At 37.8% G+C, this 18,785-nt stretch overlaps 1 protein-coding gene and 1 pseudogene across 4 annotated transcripts in view; one reads left to right on the forward strand and one right to left on the reverse strand.

The window, feature by feature from the left end:
• The window catches only part of GRM1 (glutamate metabotropic receptor 1), a 329,346-nt gene that overhangs the window by 136,712 nt on the left and 173,849 nt on the right, over positions 1 to 18,785 (forward strand). The gene's annotated exons all lie outside the window — the stretch shown is intronic.
• On the reverse strand, positions 5,631 to 6,288 carry LOC308245911 (isoamyl acetate-hydrolyzing esterase 1 homolog; annotated as a pseudogene). Its single transcript has one exon. The product of its transcript is annotated as an isoamyl acetate-hydrolyzing esterase 1 homolog (transcript).

The following is an 18,785-nucleotide window of genomic DNA, read 5'->3' on the forward strand; positions in this document are numbered from 1 at the left end:
GTATTGTTATTTATAGGTCATAGATGATAATTTATTTTCATAGTGGGCTTACAGAATTTTTCCCTTTTGGGTATTATTTTGATAAACTTTACTTTTTAGAATAGTTTTTAGAACAGATTTACAGAAAATTTGTTAATACTACAGATAGTTCCCACTACCCAGCATTTAGTATCTCACATTTTGTTATGATTAGTGAATCAATATTGATACATTACTATTAACCAAAGTCCATATTTTATTCATATTTTTAAAGTTTTTAGCTAATATCCATTTTCTGTTCTAGGATAACACATTACATTTAGCTGTCATGTCTCTTAGGCTCCTCTAGGCTGTGACAGTTTCTCAGACTTTCTTTATATGTGATGACCTTGACAGCTTTGAGGAGTACCAGTCAGGTATCCTATCTAATAAAAGACTAATATGCAAATTGACCATACCTCTGCTACACCCACCAGCCACGCCCACCAGCCAATTAAGAGGGAATATGCAAATCAACCCAACGAAGATGGCTGCAGCCACAGAGAGCAGGAGGGAGGCTTGGGTTTCCCTGGCGATGGAGGAAGCCAAGCTTTCCACCTGCCCTTGCCAGCCCAGGCTTCCACTCAATGCTACAAAGTTTCAATTATAGAAGATAAATATTCCCAACAGAAATGGCAGCAGCCACAGAGCTGGAGAGAGCAGGAGGCTATGGTTGCCCGCGACGATGGAGGAAGCCAAGCTTCTGCAGCCCTGGCCTGCTTTGGTCTCTGCTTAAGGCTACAAAGTTTCAATATGGAAGATACATAAGTCCCAACAGAAATGGCTGCCGCCAGGGAGCGAGCAGAAGGCTTGGCTCCACTCCAGGCTACAAAGTTTCAATTGTAGAAGATAAATAAATCCCAGATACCAGGGCCTCTGCTTGGGTAGCTGGGGGGCGTGGCCGGCCTGCAAACCACCACAGGCCCCTCGCCCAGGCTGCCCCATGCCCCAAGGGAACCCCCACCCTGATCCGGGACACCCTTCAGGGCAAACCAGTGGCCCCCACCCATGCACCAGGCCTCTATCCTATCTAATAAAATAGTAATATGCAGATTGACCATCACTTTAACACACAAGATGGCTGCCCTCATGTGGTCAAAGATCCTGCCCCCCTGTGGACACAAGATGGCCACCACAAGATGGCCAGCAGGGGAGGGCAGTTGGGAGGGACCAGGCCTGCAAAGGGGGCAGTTGGGGGAGATCAAGCCTGCTGGGGAGGGCCGTTAGGGGTGACCCGGCTGGCAGAGGAGGGAAGTTGGGGGTGACTGGGTCTGCAGGGAAGGTCAGTTGGCGGGGGGGACCTAGGCCTGCAGGGGAGAGCAGTTAGGGGTGACCAGGCCTGCAGTGGAAGGCAGTTAGGGGCAAACAAGCTGGCAGGGGAGCAGTTAGGCATCAATCAGGCTGGCAGGGGAGTGGTTAGGGGGTGATCAGGCTGGCAGGCAGAAGTTGTTAGGGGCAATCAGGAAGGCAAGCAGGTGAGCAGTTGGGAGCCAGCAGTCCTGGATTGTGATAGGGATCCCAGGTTGGAGAGGGTGCAGGCTGGGTTGAGGGACACCACCCGCCCCCGTGCATGAATTTTGTGCACCGGGCCTCTAGTCTATATAATAAAAGGCTAATATGCAAATTGACCGAACAGTGAAGCGACCGGTTGCTATGACACACACTGACCACCAGGGGGCAGATGCTCAATTCAGGAGCTGCACCCAGATGCTCAATTCAGGGTCATTGCACTCCCACAGGGGAGCACTGCTCAGCCACAGCCCGGCTCACAGCTGGCAAGCACAGTGGCAGTGGCTGAAGCCTCTCCCACCTCTACAGCTGCACTAAGGATGTCCAACTGCTGGCTTAGGCCCACTCCCTGCAGGGAGTGGGTGGGGAGTGGGCCTAACCTGTCAGTTAGACATCCCCCGAGAGCTCCCAGACTGCCAGAGGGTGCAGGCCGGGCTGAGGGACCTCCCCTCTGAGTGCACGAATTTTGTGCACCGGGCCTCTAGTTTTGTAGAATGTTATTCAACTAGGATTTGTCTGATGTTTTTTTCTCATGATTTGACTGGAGTTACATGTTTTTGGGAGTAAGACCACATAGGTAAGGTACCATTCTCATTGTATCATACTGAGGTTTAGTAAATACTATCAACATGACTAATCCTTGTTGATATTGAACCTAATTATCTACTTTTTGTATATTAAAAATATAATTTGCTCTTTTTTTGTTTCTTTTTTATTGTTTAAAGTGTTACATATGTCTCCTTTTTCCCCCCATTGACCTCTTTCTGGCCACTTCCACTGCCCCAGGACAAGCTGCCACTGCCCCAGTGTCCATGTCCATTGGTTATGCTAATATACATGCATATGCGTCCTTTGATTGATCTCTTACATCTCCCCCTACCCCCGCTGACCCCTGCCTTCCCTCTGAGGTTTGACAGTCTGTTCGGTGCTTCTCTGTCTCTGGATCCATTTGTTCATCAGTCTATCTTGTTCATCATATTCCACAAATGAGTGAAATCATTTGATATTTATCTTTCTCCGACTGGCTTATTTCGCTTAGCATAATGCTCTCCAGTTCCATCCATGCTGTTGCAAATGGTAAAAGGTCCTTCTTTTTTATAGCAGCATAGTATTCCACTATGTAGATGTACCACTGTTTTTTAATCCACTCATCTGCTGATGGGCACTTAGGCTGTTTCCAAATCTTAGCTATTATAAATTGTGCTGCTATGAACATAGGGGTGCATATGTCCTTTCTGACTGGTGTATCTGATTTCTTGGGATATATTCCTAGAAGTGGGATCACTGGGTCAAATGGGAGTTCCATTTTTAACTTTTTGAGGAAACTCCATACTGTTTTCCACAGTGGCTGTACCAGCCTGCATTCCCACCAGCAGTGCATGAGGGTTCCTTTTTCTCCACATCCTTGGCAGCACTTGTAGTTTGTTGATTTGTTGATGATAGTCATTCTGACAGGTGTGAGATGGTACCTCATTGTTGTTTTGATTTGCATCTCTCGGATGATTAGTGACTTTGAGCATCTTTTCATGTGTCTCTTGGCCTTCTGTATGTTATCTTTTGAGAAGTGTCTATTTAGGTCCTTTGCCCATTTTTTGATTGGATTGTTTATCTTCCTTTTGTTAAGTTGTATGAGTTCCCTGTAAATTTTGGAGATTAAACCCTTATCGGAGATAACATTGGCAAAAATGTTCTTCCATGCAGTGGGCTTTCTTGTTGTTTTGTTGATGGTCTCTTTTGCTGTCCAGAAGATAATCTTCTCTTTTAAAGGTCATGCTTGTTTGGATACCAAATGTCTATACAGATGTTGTGTTAATGCATTCATGTTTGGGACTATCTGCTCCAGACCAACCTTCCCCTGCTTCATTCCAAGCATCATCTACTGACACTGCTCAAGGTGAAGCTGAGTAAGAGGTAACCTTGTGATTTTAATTAAAAGCCCTCAGTCCACCCAAGGAAGGATTCTAGTCTGGGCTAGAGGTATAGGAATGAAAGTGGACGGTTGAGTATAATACATTGGAAGAGGATTTTATAAAAAATAGACACTGGTCCAAACCTAGACAGGAGGCTCTTAGTAATCTATTTTCAGATAGTAAGTAAAGTACCAGACTACAGACTACTGGAGAATTAGTTATACAAATTGGGAAAATAGAGTGTGTTGAAGAAAATAAACTCAGCACTCTCATTTGCACATTTGTTCTTAGGACTAACCCTGGGACCACAATCTAGACCTAAGGCAGTAAGACTAATTTCAGACCTCACTGTCAGAAATGCACCGGTTATCCAGGGCAGAACAAGGCTGGGCTGGACTTGCAGAGAGATGACCTTGGTGATACCAGCTAAACATTTGGAGAAGGAATGGGCTGGTTTCAGTATAGTGTCAATAGATTGAACACTCTGCTTATTCACTTACATGAGAGAAAATTGAAGGACAAGGTACCCATTGTTTAATTTGTACAAGTGGGTAGCATGCCCAGAATTAGAACTCAAGTCCTAAGTTTTCCTAGTCTCTATTCCTTTTATCTTTCTAGAGTTTTTATAAATCTTCATAAAAGTTTATTTACATTTTGTATTATTTGTTTAAGTCATATCTATTTTATCCAGATATTCTATTTTAACTTTTTTTTTTACATTATAGGACCAACTTCTATAAGGGCTTTATTAGATTTTGTTATTGCTTATATTAGGCATCAGATTTTCTAATTACACATTAATTTATTTTCATTGATGATGAAAGGGCAAAATTAAGCTTTTGTCTATTTTCATTGATTATGCAAAAGAGGAAAATAGTCCTTACTGATTCTGAGATCATCATATATCATATATGCTTTCATATATGCTTTCACGCACAAAACAAGTTATATATTAGAACGCTTGGGGAGATAAATGTGAAATACAAATTGTATGGGTTGATATCAACTGATGAGTTTCTTTCTACTTCTTCTATTTTAAGAAAGAACTGACTGGTTTTTGTCCTATGGGTTTTGCAACTTTAATAATTTCAATTTTTTCTTTTTTTATATAAAAAATGGACTGTAGCATCCCAATGTCATGAATTTAAAGTTTATTAAAATTGGTTTTCTTCATAGGACCTTTACAAGCTTTTTATGGTTTATTCTTTCTAACCCGCAGCCTGGTTGTTCTTTTAATAAACTGAACTTTAGCTATAGAATGATCTAAAAAAAAGAGTACTATCCTAATATGTGACTTGAAGCAAAATTGCCTTTTGAGTAAGAACTCACTTTCAATAATTTAAAAAGTAGAACTTTCTGATTAGCTCTAGTTATAATGGCTAAAGAGACATAATCCTGGTTTAAGTAGAAATAACCTCAACATGATGACACACTTAAAACCCATAGGTTATGAAATATAAAATTATAATAAAACATCTACTGGGGAGCATTTAGACCAAGAAAAGAATGACACTATTTTCACTTCTCATCAACTGAGGATAATTTTTTAAAATTAATTTCACTGGGGTGACATTGGTCAACATGTTCATATAGATTTTAGGTATGGTTTTCCATGTTACAAGGTCTGTATATTGCACCATGTGTCTGCTACCCAAAGTCAAATCTTTTCCTGTCACCATATATTAGGACCTTCTTCTCCCCTCACCCTCTTCCCTTTGACAACCACCACACTGCTGTTTGTGTCCATTAGTTTCAGTTTTATATCCCACATAGGAGTGAAATCATATGGTTCTTAGCATTTTCTGACTGACTTATTTCACTTACCATAATATTGTCAAGATCTATCCATGTTGTTCCAAATGGCAAGAAAAGATGAGGATAATTTGTTTTGTTTTTCCCTTTCTCCATTTATAATCCACAAGCTGCTCCAGATCTACTTTGTAGCTGTGACACTGGTGACACCTGCATCAATCAATCATATTTAATATCAAAACAACATACCTAGGTACCAAGCCTCCCTGAAAAATTATAATGCTTTCATTAATCTTGGTAGCAAATGTCAGTGTTTATTGTTCCAGGGTCATGAGCAAAGGTTTAAGCTTGATAAAGCCATATTCTTTGATCAGTTATCTTGGGGTTTTGATGCATGAGTGTTATCTTGTTCCGTAAATTAACAGCCTTCCTTTTCTGTGCCTAATGGTCTCCATCTCTGAGAAGACAGCTCTGGCTTTGCTTCTGCTAATGCCAGTAAGGGAGCAGCAGTGGCAGGAAGGAGGATTTCTTCTCTACCAATGGCCAGAGACCTGAGAACAAAAACTCATTTCCCTTTGGTGATAAATGTAGTCCATCTGACAAGATGAAAAGTCCTGATCACCCTCCTGCATCAGGGCCTACAGGTCAAGCATATCAGTCCCACAGTCTGGGGCTACCTATAATCAGGTGCTAGTGTATTCACCAACAACCAAGTTCAGGTGATTTAACTTGCAACCTTGCATGAGGCACTCCTTTTCCTAAGCTGCCTCACAGAGAGTGGGCAGCATGATGAGAAGGATCCTGCTCTCAGAAGTATGGGGGTTTAAAGTACTGCACCATGCTCTTTAAATTTGCCATGTACTCATCCAGTGGGGTGTGCTGCTTGGGATTCTCATCTTTTAGTGCACTGTCATTGGTACCAAAGAAAATTTTAACTGCTACTGGGTTATCCAAAATGTTCCCTGTCCTGATTAATTACAATTTTGGCCCATCTAGTATGATAGTCTGAATATCCACGATTCAGAACATCACATTTTCAGGCCAGCTTGTCAGCCAGTGATGCACCCCATCTACCATGCTGGAAAGACAATTTCCACATGGCTTGGGTGTGGGGTGTCTGGAAGGAGACAGGCTGAGGCTGGAGAGGCAGGCAGGGTGATCAACTGAGGATAATTTGCACTAACACACCTCAGATACACAAATAGATGTGTAGTGCACGTGGATAACAAATGCATTTGAAGATATTGCAGTGAATACAAAATGATCTTAGAAGGAGGCTAGGAAACTTGAAATGTTCACACATAACTTGCCACCTCTTAAAAACAAAACAAAAATCCACAAACTCTCCAAAGAGTAATGGTGAGAAATGAAGTGTTGTAGGCACTGAATAATGAAGTCTTCATGATAGTTAAACAAAATATGTTTTATGTCCTCACCGTAAGTTATGAACATGGTCAAGATCAAGAAGAAAACTCCAAATAACTTAGTTTTCAAATGATAAAAGAGGAGATGTATATCCTTAACTTGTCACTGTGTTGAATACAAGTGCACTCTGTCATGATTACCATTGTATTCCCAGTATATCTACAGCACTTACTATGTTATAACTATTTAATATATTTTTGTTGACTGACTTCTGGGGGAAAAATATTGGTACAAATTGAAATAACAGCAGAATATTAGAAATTCATAGGTTGACTCAAAATATTATTTTAGCTCAAGCAGTTAATTTCTCCCTTCTCCTAAACCATGAGCAAGTTGAGTAGTTTTGTCTCCTTGTCCCTTCTTTTCAAATGTACTGTGGACTAAATGTCTGACTCTAGTGAAAAGAGGAGGCCAATAAATATTGGGTCAGGATGATTGACAATAATTATCAATTTGTAGCCATTTTTGAGAAATTTTAAAATAAAAGTGGGAGGAAAAAATATAGTTAGAATATAGTTAGTAAGAGTAAATAAAAGATTATTTTTGGAACAGAGTAATGTAATTTATAGGGAAATAAAATAAGCAAAGAGATAATTAAAAAGGAAAGTGATTGAGAAAGTGTAGATGTTTTAGTTATAAAAAGTTGTGAAGAGCTTTATCAAGAATTTCCATACCTTAGCTAAAAAGTTCTCATTTCATTGAAAGTAAACTGATTGTACATATGAAAAATTACTAGTTTGCTTTGTTACTGTTAACTTTTCACTCACATCTCATTTTCACAGGATATACTTTAAAATTCTTTTGTGGTGAACCATATAAGTTTTACCACCTAGGGTTTGAAAACAGATTTATTTTATTAATAAGCAGAAAAGACCAGAAGGTTGATTGCTAGAGTGATTTTTGTCCTCTAAGAAATTGTTTCTTTCTGAAATATGTCTCCTAGCGTTCTCTTTAGTAGAATTGCCAAACAACAGGTGGATGAAACTTTTCCTCTTTTGAATTTGTCTTGATTGCAAGAAATTACCTAATTTCATTCCTCAGTTCTCCCTAAGTCAGTTACAGCTGTACATGCAACATTATCTGAATTTAAAATATAGTTTAAAAAAATCATTCATTTGAATATCTTATCGGAAGAACAGGCAAAACTCTGATGGTAATGATTACTTGCCCATTTTTCTTGCTCTTTAAAGAAAATACTTGGCAAAACTACATAAATGTGCTTTAAACTTTTGACTATTAGCTCATCCATGTAGGATCCATTCTCAGAAAAACTTTTTCTTAGCTTTGCTAATTGGAGCACACATTTTTAGCATCACAGATTTGCATATAAGTTTGTTTTTTTCCTGAACCAAAATGAATCATGGTAGTTGACATATAAAATGAGTTATAGATGCTGGGGTTAAATCAATAAAATATTTCACTCTAATACTGTCTTTGAAGAAAGTCACTAATCAGGGACAAAGTATCTTAGGCAAACCGGTTATCAATATTTCCTCATAAAAATTGGTAATGAAAAATACTGGTTTTGCCTTATCCAGTTAGAGTATCAGTTTGATTACTACAATAAAATGAAACTAACAATCTGGAGGTAGGCACTGCAAAGCTACAAGGGCAGATGTACTCTGTGAGGTCTTCTAGAAATTCAAGTTCCTTCTCGTTGCTGTTCAGTCATTCTCTCAGATATTGTGCTCATCTGCAAAGTTCAAGGGGGATCACTATCCCATCTATGTCCAGTTGGGGAAAGAAAAAAGAAGACAAGTAAGGACCTTTTCCCTTTAAGAGCAGTCCATGGAAGTTCTACACATCCATCACTATCCTCATATCTCATTGATAAGAGTTTTGTCACAGTGCCATAGCTCCATGAGAGATTGAGAAGTTTGCTCTTTCTTTTGGTTGGGCTTGAGTCCACGTAGGAACTCATTAATCAAGAAGGAGAGAATGGCCTGGATGGCATGGCTCAGTGGTTGAGTGTCAATCTAAGGACCAGGATGCCTGGGTTGTGGGCTTGATCCCCAGTGCAGGAGCCAGCTGATCAGTTATTCTCTCTCATCATTGATGTTTCTATCTCTCTCTCCCTCTCTGAAGTCAATAAAAATATATGTTAAAGGAAAGAAAAGAATGGATTTTAGGAGGCAACCATCACTTTCTTTCCTACTTCTCAGCTCTTAGAGGATATGAATATTAGCTGATAAAACAGTAAAAATAGTAGTTACTGGTCTTGAAATCAGCTACCAGGACCTGGATGGGAATATAGCTAAAGGATTGTAAATACATCCTCGAATTTTAGATTCTATATATAAAAAGAGGGCTAGAATTAGATGATCTCTGTGTTATTTTTCTATACCTTGTATTATGGTCTTAAAATTATTCTTTGTATCTTCCTTAAGTAATTCTGTGATCCTCATCTAGAATTTTTGTACCTAGGGTGATTGTGTGATGTTATCCTGTTTAATCTGGATACTTTTTTTTTTCCCTTAGTCAATTTCTTTCCTTAGTCTGACTCCTGTGGTTGGCACTTCCAATTATTACTCTCATTTATGTCTCTTGCTTATGGCATAAATATTTACATTTTGGTAATTTCTTTGTGTGGTTACTATAAAACTAGGAACACACTTGAAAAGGGAAAGATATACTTCAGAAGTATGGCAATAATCAGGCCATCTAGTCTGTAAATCACAGCTGGAGTGGGTGTTTAAATAGGTCTCTTCCCCACTGAGAACCCTGAAGCATTGTAAAATGTAGGACCTGGAACATGGCTGGATTAAACAGGAATTCAATATTAAAATGGGTCACCTCAGACAATAACACTTGTCAGATGATAAAGTTTAATAGGATTATCATAAATCTTGAGTTCAACCTATTCACTTAGCTTCTACCTATCTTGTTTTAAATTAGTTTGAAAACAACAGAGAGGGATACAATTATAGTCACACAATTGATCTTTGAATCAGAGGAAATGTGATTCAACTTCCATTCCAAAGCAGAACTCTCTTCAACTTCTCAAACGTTTTCACTCTCTTTAGTCTTGATTGGAAACTCACTGCCTTCTGAGACAGCTTATTGTTCTATTGTTTTCAATATTGAGAAATCCTCTCATTTTGTGCGGGAATCTCTTTTCCATTTTTCAATGATATACATTTGAATTATCTGGGGGACCTCTTTAAATGCTGATATCCACTCAATTGCATTCTTCTTGATTTGGAGTTTTATTATTTAAACCCCAAATGCCTGCATGAATTCAGTTCCATTAACCAAATCTTTATTAAATGCCTGTGGTAAGCAAATCATTGATTTCCTATACCTATATATTTTCTATTAGTCAGATGGGCTATGTTATGGTGTAGTAACATACAACTCTACTGTCACAGTGGCTTAAAACAACAAAGATGTAGGGCTCTCATTACCTATCCTCTCAGGTTTGTGGAGTTCTGCTTCCTGTTGTTTTCATTCAGGGATGTGGAGCCTGATGAAGTTTTCATGATCTGTAAGGTTGCTGCTTAGCATGGAAATAGGGAGGAATATATTGGAGTACTTCCATTGAGAAACTTTCACCCGGAAGAGACCACATAGCTTCCATTCACATTTTACTGGATAAATGTTGTATTATGAAAGGGAAGTGAAATCCTACCATGTGTCTGAAAGAAGGCAAACCAGAAATATTCATTCTCCAATAAAATAATAATGATAACATGTAATATTTGTTCAATAAATGGTCATTTGTCTTTTTAAATTAAATTTATTAGGGTGACATTGGTTACTAAAATTATAGGTTTCAAGTGTACAATTCTATGATACATTATCTGTATGTTGCATTGTATGCCCATCACCCAAAGTCAAATCTTCTTTCATTACCATATATTTGACCCCCTTGACCTTTTACTACCTTTCCACTGGTAACCACCATACTGTTGTTTGTATCTTATGAGTTTTTGTTTGTTTTTCTTGTTTGTTCATTTGTTGCTTTAAGTTTTATATCCCACATGTGAGTAAAATCATCTGGTTTTTGACCTTTTTATTTAATTTTAAATTGATTTTGAGAGAGAGAGAGAGAGAGAGAGAGAGAGAGAGAGAGAGAGAGAGAAACATCATTGTGAGAGAGAAACATTGAGTAGTTGTCTCTCACATGTGCCCCGGCTGAGTTTGGAACCTACAATTCTGACTGGGAATTGAACTCACCCCCTTTTGGTGTCTGGGATGACACTCTAACCAACTGAGCCGCACCAACCTTTTATGTCTGACTTATTTCACTTAGCATGAATTCTCAAGATCCATTCATGTTGTTGCAAATGGCAATATTTTATCTTTTCTTATGGCTGAGTAGTATTGTGCAAAATATTCTTAACTCTTCCCAGGGAGACAACCCAAAAGCTCCATCCAGTGATACACAGGTCTCAGACAAAGATATCTGGATAATAAGCAGTAGCCTGCATATCAGGTCTGAATATGGCTCCTTTTGATCTGGAGACGTGAATTTAAAATATAAGATAATTACCCACCAGTCCCTTTATGCCCTGGTAAAAGTAGCATAGGATAATTTCACCAAACATTCCTATTTGTAAAGGGGATAATGAAAGACATACAGCAGATGCTGGTCTGGTCCAGAGCAATTCTGTTACCCCATAGAAGCCAAATTGTGAAGGCAGTCTGCCTTAGTGTTGGAGAGCATTACTTGCACAGGCCTAGTTCCGCTACCTGACAGTAGCCCCCTTGTCCCATAGTTCTCTGTGGCCCTCTGGGACATTCTTCATTTTCTCGTGATTCTTTGTGAGCACACCTGAAAAATTGGTGTAGGAGTATATGCTGTCTTTCAGGCCTGAGCAGCTTCCTAAGTCCCCTTTCTGTCTGCAGATGATTGACAGTTCAAGGATTGATTTAAGCTGAGATCAGTGGCAGTATTTTTTAGTCCAGAGTGGTGATTCTTAATGGCAATAAAGTCCTCTGAAAACTTTGAGGGTGTAGTATCTACTTGATTCCAATCAGCACATTGTGCTAACAATCCCACCCACAGTTCTTTGTAAAACATGGTATTAGGATAGCTATATTTTTTAAATTTCCCATGCACAGATCTCTAAATTTTGACTTTCACCAAGAAGGTGAAAGACCTGTATACTAAAAATTGTAAACACTGATAAAAGAAATTGTGAAAGATGTAAATAAATGGAAAAGCATTCTGTGTTCATAGATTGGAAAATTAATATTAAAATGTCCATACCACCCAAAACAATCTACAGATTCAGTGTAATTCATATCAACATTTAAATGGTGATATTCACAGAAATAGAACAAACAATCCTAAAGTTTGTATGGAACCACAAAAGACTCTGAGTAGCCAAAGTAATCTTGAGAAAAAGAACAAAACTGGAGGCATCATACTTCCTGAAATTAAACTATATTACAAAGCTATAGTAATCAAAACAGTCTGGCATTGGCATAAAAGCAGACAGATAGATCAAAGGAACATAATAGAAAGCTCACAAGTAAACCCATGCATATATGGTCAATTCATTTTTGATAAAGGAGCCAATATACAATGGAGAAATAATAGTCTCTTTAATAAATGGTGTTGGGAAAAGTGGATATCTACAGTCCCCAAAATGAAACCTTACCATACACAAAAATCAGCTCTAAATAGATCAAAGACTTGAGTTTAAGACCTAAAACTAAACATAGGTGATAAACTCCCTGACATCAGTCTTAGCAAGGATTTTTAAAAATCTGATTTCAAAGCAAAGGCAACAAAAGCAAAAATAAGTGGGATTATATAAAACTAGAAGCTTCTGCACAGCAAAGGGAACGATTAGCAAAATAAAAAGGCACCCTATGTAATGGTAAAAAATATTTGCAAACCACATATCCAGTAAGTGGTTAATTCCCAAAATATACAAGGAAATCATATAACTCAATAGCAAAACAAATGAACAAATAACATGTCTTAAAAAGGGCAAATGACTAAACAGGCATTTTATTTCCAAAGAAGACATACAAATGTCCAACAGGAACATGAAAATGTTCCCAATATCAGCAGTTATCAGGAAAATGCAAATCAAAACTACATTGAGATATCACCTCAAACCTGTTAGGATGTCTATTATAAAAAAAGACAGGAAATAACAACTGCCAGTGAGGATGTAGAGAAAAGAAAGCCTTTGTACATTAGGTGGTAATATAAAGTAGTACAGCCACTAGGAAAACAGTATTCAAGTTCCTTAAGAAATTAAATATAGAGCAACCATATGATCCAGCAATCCTAATTCTGGATATATATTCAAAGGATATCAAATCATTATCTCAAGATATTTGTATACCCACATTCAAAGCAGCATTACTCACAACAGCCAAGATATGGAAACAACCTTACTATCTGTCAATAGATAAATTGATAAAGAAAATACTATATATATACATATATAAAATGGATATTATTCAGCCTTAACAAAGAAGGGGCCTGGACTGGGTGTCTCAGCTGGTTGGAGCGTCATCCAAAAAGCTGCAGGTTTCTATTCTGGGTCAGGGCTAGTACAGAAGGCAACTGGTTGGAATTTCTCTCTATGTTGCTATCTCTGTTTATGTCTCTCTCTTACCTTTCCTCTCTCCCTAAAAATCAATAAAAACACATATCCTCTGGTGATCTGTGTACTAATGTGATTCATCCAATAGAATTGTGAGTTCCTTGAGGGCAAGGACTAGGTCTCATTTGTATTTGTTTCCCAAGCATTCAGAAGAGTGTCTGGCACAGACAAAGATGGCTGTGCTAAAAATGAATGAGGGGGTTATGGAATGATTTTCTTTGAGTGGGTTCCTTCCTCTCTACTCAATCCTTTTTTTTTTTTTTTCTAATATATTTTATTGATATTTTACAGAGAGGAAGGGTGAGGGATAGAGAGCTAGAAACATCGATGAGAGAGAAACATCGATCAGCTGCCTCCTGCACACCTCCCACTGGGGATGTGCCCGCAACCAAGGTACATGCCCTTGACCGGAATCGAACCCGGGACCCTTCAGTCCACAGGCTGTCGCTCTATCCACTGAGCCAAACCGGTTTCGGCCTCAATCCTTTTATTGCTTTTATTTCCAACTTAAGCCAGAGTGTTTCACTCAGCCCTTTACTAGTTAACTTAAGTAGCCAGAGTGAATTTGATTTGCTTCTAACACTCCACTGGTTTCAGGGTCTTTACATGTGGCCAAGTTTGACGATTTTACCTATATTGGAGGGAGAAAGCATTGACTTCTCTTTTTTCCATTAATTGATTTTCTGTTAATTAATTTTTGGTTCAGCATTACCTCTCTTACTTGCTCCCACTTTTCTTCTTTTTTAGGTATTTTATCCATTTCTCTATGCCTCTTAGGTTAGTTCCATTTTCTCTTTCCTTTCTCTTATACTGAAGCTAAAAGCAGTCTATCACCTTTTGTTCTTTCCTGTCTGTCACTGTCTGGTCCATGACAAATTAATGTTTATAAGCTTTTGTATTGCATATATAATAGTTTCTCTCTGTGCTTAAAAAGGAACACAGCACACAATTTGGGGAAAGGACTGTCACAGAGGTAATGGCCAGAGGGAAGTACAGAGGGGGCTATGTGGAGCTGGGCAAAGTTGGGGTCAAAATCTGTAATATTGTAAACAATAAAAATAAAGTTAAAAAAAGAGGTTGGAAAAATGGAAATAAACATATTGATCTATCGCCTTCTTTTGATTGTGCTAAAATGAGACCAAGTAACTGATCATCCAGAATACGTGCTAGTCTCTTCACACACAAAACTGCTTAACTTCCAGCATAAATAAGATGTATTGCCCTCCAAGACAATCTCTAAATGCAAGGCCTTTTCCTACTGAAAAGGGGAATCTATAGAATGATAATGTTCTGAAATACTCCTTTTAATGCAAATACAAAGGTGGGCAAAAATAGGTTTACAGTTGTAATAAAAATAAATAATACAATAATTAATAAATAAATAAAACAAGAATAAATTCTGTTTCACATACTCACAACTGTAAACCCTGTATTCATGTAATATTTTGAAACAAATATCAGTTACAACCATTATGTAATAGCAAATTGAAGTAGGAAAAATGCGTCCATTATCTGGATATTTAAAAAATTTATATTCTATAAATTTCTTTGTTCTTACATTTTTCTTTCAATGCCATGTTTTTCTTTCAATGTCATGTTTACAAACAGTTTCTAAAATAATAATGGACATACATGAAGGAAATATGTTATTCTGGCAATAGAGGATAGAATCTGTATGGAATGAAGGGTCATTGAAATCATACAGAGCTGGGCTAGAATTCTGGCTCTGCAGCTTACTTGCCCTTTGACCCTGGGAAGAATCTCAGGTCATATGTCAATTTGTCTAAGATTAAAAAGAGAAGTGAATTAAAGCATTTACCTCAGTTCCTGGAATATAGAAAATATCCAATATATGTAAGCAAATCATTAATTTGATTATTATCATTGTTTTTCTCATCTTATTTTCTTCATTCTTATCATACAGCTTACCTACCTATTCCTAAAACTCACTGTTCTTACCTCCTTGATTTCCAGTACTTTTCAACATGTGATATGATACTTTAGCAGGGGTACTCAAACTTTTTAAACAGGGGGCCAGTTCACTGTCCCTCAGACCGTTGGAGGGCTGGACTATAGTTTTTTAAAAAAAACTATGAACAAATTCCTATGCGCACTGTGGGCCCGGGATGAGTCAGCTGCTAAGCAGGACAGGCAGCGGCACCCGGTGGGCCAGATAAATGTCCTCGGCAGGCCGCATGTGGCCCGCGGGCCGTAGTTTGAGGACGCCTGCTTTAGTGGGTCATGAAATAAATTTAATAGGTTATGATCTTCATAAAAATGTAATATAATAGAAAATATTAGTGAATGATATATACTAAAAATTAGTAGTATGAAAAATTTCAGTTATACATATGATTTGACTGATATTTTAAAAGGACTTGTCTGGCTGCTGTGTGTAGAATGGGCTTCAGGTAGCCATGGATGGAAGTGGGAGCCTATTGCAATAATTTTAGGATGGAAGAAATGGTGGAGGTTAAAAATGGCTAGATTGTGGATATATTTCATCAGTAGAGGCAAAAGGTTTTGTTAACATATTGGATGTAAGGTATGAACAAGTTGGACCAACCCACTGGAAGTATGAATTTCCCACTTCCTAAGATGAGGAAGCCTATAGGAGTAGTAGGCTTTCTGGATTCAACAGGAGGTGGAACAGAGAGACGATGTTTTATTTTGGATAACCATTGAGATGTGTGTCATCATGGATGTGGAGAACTTGCCTCTGAATTTAGATTCATCATCCAGTCGATATTCAGAGGCAAGTTCTGGGCTGGGGATGCAAAATTTGGAAGTCATTAGGAGATTATATATATAATTTAAAGTGAGGAGTCTAGATGAGATAACCAGGAATAATAGTTGTAGTTAGAGAATGGAAGAGATCTGAGGTCTGAACCCTGAGTCACTGTGACATGTAGTACTTGGGAAAATAATTGCAAACAACCAAATCAACTGAGACACTGCAGCCAGTGAGAGGGAAATACCCAGGAGAGGATGGTGTTATGGAGCCAAGTGAAGGAAGTGCAAGGAGGGAATGATCCCCTGTCGAAGGTTATCAGTAGGTCACCCTGGAGGTAGAGTGGAGGTGGTGCATGTACCAACTGGTGGCCATGGAGGGCTCTTATAAGTGCCATTTTTCTTGGAAGTAGAGGCAAAAGCCTACAGTATAGTGGTTTTAAGCATATGTAATCATTATTCTATAAATTTCTTTGTTCTTATTTTTTTCCTTTCAATGTCATGTTTTAGAAATGTATTCTACAATTTATATCCAGGTTTTGCTTTTTACTTGTGTATTTGAGCACAATTTAGACTTCATTTTCCTAATGGTGGAGACCTAAGTAGTTTCTAAGGCACTGCCATAATAAATATTCCTGTCCCTTTTTGGACCTGTGAAAGTATTTCTCTGAGAAAGATACCTTAGAATGTAATTACTGAGTCAGAGGATATTCACATACTTGATTTTCACAAAATTTGGCCGATTTGCTTTCTCAGGTAGCTGACCCAGTTTACTTTCCTATCAGCAGTATATAGTAATTCGATCTTCTCATAACTTTTTTTTACACTTATTTTTAGTCCCCATTCTTGCTTTTTTTTTTTTTATCATTCTAACAGGTATTCTGTGATTCTCTCAACATTTTAATTTGCATATCTCTCATCATCAGTGGCTTAAAAATATTTTCATGATGATGTTAGCAATTTGGGCTTCTCCTTTTTTTGGGCATTGATCTATTCATATATTCTTTCTTCAGTTTTATGCTTTGTCCACCGAACCACCTGTTTTCTGATGTCTACATTATCCACTAATGACATTTTTTTGTCATTATTTGCCAGCTTCCATAGTATATGTCTACTTCTGTGCCTTCAGAGTCTGTATTATAGTTTTCATCTCTGTTATATTTTGAGCCTTCAAATCAATGATTTAAAATCCAACTGACACTTTGATATTATATTTACTTAACTTTCTCAGCTTCACTTTGATATATTTTCTTAACTTTCTCAGCTTCACCAGGTTTTTAATTCAGCCAACCAATAGAGCATTTTTTTTAATTTTAGAATTTTCTAACTTTAATCTTTCAAAATAAGAGCTTCTCTCTTTTACTACAACTATTCTATCTTCCAGTTGTTCCACTACCTAACTCTCTATTGAACTTCCCAACACATTGACTAGCATCCCTCAGTCTCCATTTGGCACCCAGATGCAGATATAGGTCTGTCCAAAAAGAATTTAAGAACCTCTGAGACAAATGCTTCTCTCTTCAAGAAACCAGAGTCCTATACTGAACTTATATGACATTCCTAGTTGATACCACCCTACATGTCTTTGTGGGATTATTTTATCTTCTTTCATGCTGCTTCTCTGTCAACTACTAGGACCTTGGAACCCAGCTAGCAGACAGAGAAATGCATGTAGGAGTGCCCCTGCTAGACAGCCATATCCCAGTGACAGCTTTATGCTGGTGAAAGTGCTCATTCCCTTGAGGACAGCCTTGCTCTCTATACTGTAGTCAAATTTGTGAATCAGTGGCTTGATGGCACCTAAACATCTTTCCAGATATGATCATCTAACCATATGTCTGCTGCATAGTATGTACAGAGGAGTCTTAGTTAACATTTATTTAACCAGGTTCTTAAGACCTTTTGAAATTCTGAAACTTGAGTTTATATCCTAAATTTGAATTCCATAGGAAGGGGAAAGGCAGAAAAGACTATGAAAAATTCTACCTCTCATATAAATTCCTCCAAATTTGGATGCTGGAGCATTCATTGCCGCGAAACTTTGTTAATTCTTTTATCCTGTAGGTGTGTAGATAGCAAAAGTCTTTCCAATTAAAGGAAGTGTATTCTTTTCAATCACTATTTATGCCAAACTTTTTAACAGGATGAACTCCCTTTTTCTTCAACACATGTAAATTATCTGTTATTTTTGAAGATAATGTTCTTGTTGAGTGTTAATTGCATGCACCTACAGCTTTCAAAGAAGCGATAACTAGATACTGTGAAACTGATAACAGCCAGTTTTCTTTCTAGCATTCTACATGTGCTAATTTATAAGGTGGGTTAGTGGGAACTTCACAACCCCCTTATTTTTGAGCTGCTTGAGATTGTAGGTGAAGAAAGAAAAATGTAGCTATGCTGCTTCCACTTAAAATGCTATAATAAGGCAAGGGCAGGAGTGCTCTAGCACAGAGGTTTTTATTGATGAAAGCTTTTACCAACTTACTCTAATTTCCTGAGCTTTCAGAATTAGCACAGAAAGTACCTGTAAACCCAGAAATATCTCTATGTGGGAATATATCCCTTTAATTTTACTTAATATACACATCCTCATTTGGAAAAGATCCCATGTAACTGTAATTTTAAAATTTTGCAGGACAGGCAGTATACCATCTCTGTTTTGTGTAACTTCATATTGTGCTAGGAGAAAGGGGTGAGTAATGTAGACAAGAGCATCACATTTACAGCTGGCTCTGATATTACAATGTGTAGTATTCCAGTTCAGAACTTTATCTTTATAATACATTTCATTCATTTTTGTGGTAATTCAGAAGCAATTAAAAATTAATTTCAATGTTTATTATGAAAAGAGTTTGCCAAATAAATTAATAAT

This window comes from Plecotus auritus (assembly GCF_963455305.1).
Source record: "Plecotus auritus genome assembly, chromosome: 4".
In the NCBI taxonomy this organism is placed as follows: domain Eukaryota; kingdom Metazoa; phylum Chordata; class Mammalia; order Chiroptera; family Vespertilionidae; genus Plecotus; species Plecotus auritus.